The sequence below is a fragment of the Galeopterus variegatus genome, unplaced genomic scaffold, assembly GCF_000696425.1.
Source record: "Galeopterus variegatus unplaced genomic scaffold, G_variegatus-3.0.2 Scaffold870, whole genome shotgun sequence".
Classification (NCBI taxonomy): Eukaryota; Metazoa; Chordata; class Mammalia; order Dermoptera; family Cynocephalidae; genus Galeopterus; species Galeopterus variegatus.
Window position 1 is genome coordinate 107,415 of NW_007726981.1, and position 3,125 is coordinate 110,539.

A 3,125-nucleotide genomic window follows, 5' to 3' on the forward strand; every position below is an offset into this window, starting at 1 on the left:
AAGGAGGGTTTTCAGCCTCCAGCTGACAAGGAGGATGTCAGGAAAGATCCTTGTTGACTGGTACTGTCGTAAGATGGCCAAGCTCTCCAGGCTAAGAAAGTATTTACATCTCTCTCTCTCTCTCTCTCTCTCTCTCTCTGCAAGCTCATGATGCCCCATAGTAATGACTCCCACACTCTTTGTCCTGACAACTTCAGGATGCCCCTGCTAATCTCAAGGGGACACTGACCTTTATTCCCACTGCTGGAGCAACTGCCAGCCCTCCCCATCCCTAGAGAGGGGCAGCCCCAGCTCCTCTGCCTGGGGGTGCCCTGTTCTATCATCCACGTGTATGCAGCAAGCAAGCCTTCCTGTTCATTGCCAGCGGGACTGCAAATGGACACACTCCCTAGAGATGGAATTTGCAGGCAATAGTTAGCAAAACTGCCAGTGCATCTGCATGAATGTAATATTTCACAATAACTCTGCTAATGTCCAATTAAAACTGCACTTTCTCTTTGATCCAGAGATTATATTTGTGGCCATTTATCTCACAGAGACACTGCTCATGCACAGTATTATTCTAATCACATAATAGAGGAAGCAACTGAGTTTATCAAGAGAACACTAGTTAAACAACTCCCGGTCCGTCCATGCAGTGGAGTACTATGCAGCCATGAAAAAGCATGGAGACCCTCTCTATTTATGAACATGGAAAGGCACAGGACCGTGTGCATACTACTTTATACTTTTCACTGTTGATTTCAAACCGTGTGACTGGATTCCCTATTCAACCAACAAAATAAGTGTTAAAATAAAAAGAGCCCAAGGACTAAATTTCTGTTTATTTTCTTTACAGATCTTCTTGATTGGTCATGTCTACTGTGTCTTGATATCTATGTCACATCTTCTGGCTTATAATTCAATTACATATATAAAACATTGAGGTGGGTGCCTAATAATAGCAGGTGTGCCACATAGAGCAGGTGCACAATAACTGTTGGCCATCTCTACGTGGAGAGCAGATGAGGTCCCTCTGAGGTGGTGGCCCTTAGCTGAGGCTTGCTGCCACTGCAAGACAGGCCAGTAGAAAAATCTGTCTTGTCCAAAAAACCAGCCTTGGGGACCTGTCCTCATACACCTCCACCCCCACCACTCCCTCACTCTGCACTGGGTTTAGATTTTCTTAATTGGGATCTTTTGCTGAGCAGCATTTAATTTTACTGAAGTCACAGTGACCAACTTTTTCTTCTTTTATGGTTATTGCTCTCTGGGTTTTAAGAAACCTTTGCCTACCCTGAAGCCACAAAAATATACTTTTGTTTTCTTCTGATGTCTTTCCAATTTAGGCTTTCATGTTTAGTCTACAATCCATCTTGAATTAAATCTTGTGTATGGTGTGAGGTAGGGATTAGGATTCATTTTTTTCTGCCCCGTATGGGTCATTGGTTGTTCCAGCAACTTTTGTTGAAAACACTTGCTTTTCATGGTTGGGTTTTCTAAAAGCAAAGGACTGTCTGTGTGTTGGGGGTTGGGAAGAGTCTTTTTGGGGGCTCTCTATTCTGTTCTATTGATCTATTTGTCAATCCTTATGTCAATACCACCTGTCTTGATTACTGCAGATTTATTGGACATGGATTTCAGAGAGCAAGATCCATGCAGCATCAGCTGTGTATACAGACTCCCAGCAGGGCCAAGGAAGCTGTTGGGAGATTAGAAGCATCTATGTTTTCTCTGGGTATTCATTAATGGATGAACACTCCTAGAATCTAGCATTTCCTACCATCTTTGCTTCTAGAACATACCTCCTTCTTGGGATGACACCAAGTCATACTTCCTGAGCACCTGGAATTTGCCAATTGGTGTAATTTTTTTTCTTTTCTTTGTTCACCAACTATTCACTAAGCATCTACTATGTGTCAAGCCCTGTGACTGGGACAGACCCTGTCCCCAGCCTCCTGTTCAGCATAGGAGGCAAACATTGAATTATGCCCAAACGAACGAGAATATTTTAGGTACTGATGAGTCTCATGAGGAAAATAAAACATGAGGAGATACGATAAAGTGTCTAAGAGGCAAAATCAATCGAAGAATGCTAGAATTACTGGGTGAACGTTGAAGGAGAAGCAAGATATTTGCATAGTCTCAAAGTAACTCCCCCAAGATACTTACTCATTGGAAAGTGAAAAGGAAGCTGGCCAGTTAGCTCAATTGGTCAGAGTGTGGTGCTGATGACACCAAGGTCCGAGGTTCGATCCCTACACTGGCCAGCCACCAAAAAAGGAATAAAACAGGTAAAGTAAAAACGTAAGTTCCTAAGAGGGAAATCTGGCTGAAGCCACGTTGGCCAGGGGACCAAGGTTAATGGCATGGGCAATGAGACATGTTGTGTGCCTCCTAGTTGGACACTGTGAAGAGGACACAGCAGCTCCCCCACCATGGGACTCAGGACAGAGATGCAGAGATGCAGAGCTCCCCTCAGATCACAAGAGAACATCAGACAAACTCGAACTGGGGGACCTTCTGCAAAACACCTGAACAATGCTCTTCAAAAGCGTCAGGGTTGTGAAGGACAAGGACAGACTGAGGGACAGTCTCAGATTGGAAGCGCTTATGGAGACGGGACAACTAAATGTCACAGGGGATCCCGGATGGGGTCCTGGATCAGAAAGAGGACGTTAGTGAAAAAACTGGTGAGGGCCGTCCCTGTGTCTCACTTGGGACAGTACGGCGTTGGGAGCGCCACAGCCACGGGTTCGGATCCTATATAGGGATGGCCAGTTCGCTCACTGGCTGAGTGTGGTGCGGATGACACCAAGCCAAGGGTTGCGATCCCCTTACCAGTCACAAAAAAAAAGAAAGAAAAGAAAGAAAAGAAAAAAACTGGTGAGTAGATTCATTAGCAACAATGTACCCATGTTAATGTCCTGGTTTTGATCATCCTACTGTGGTCATGTAAGATGTTAACTTTAGGGGAAGCTGGGAGAAGGGTATACAGAAACTCTGTGCCTTTTCTGCAACTTTTCTGTAAGCCTAAAACTATTTCAAAACAAAACATTAAAAAAAAAAACAAAAAACAGGAAGCTTTAAAATACCAAAAAAAAAAAAAAAAAAAAAAAAAAAAAAAAAAAAAAGGAAGCTTTAAC

At 43.6% G+C, this 3,125-nt stretch overlaps 1 non-coding gene across 1 annotated transcript; it reads left to right on the plus strand.

Annotated features, from left to right (window-relative positions):
- Positions 1-2,175: 2,175 nt before the first annotated feature.
- Positions 2,176-2,249, plus strand: TRNAI-GAU. Its single transcript has one exon. It is a non-coding gene; the product is annotated as a tRNA-Ile (tRNA).
- The last annotated feature ends 876 nt before the right edge of the window (positions 2,250-3,125 follow it).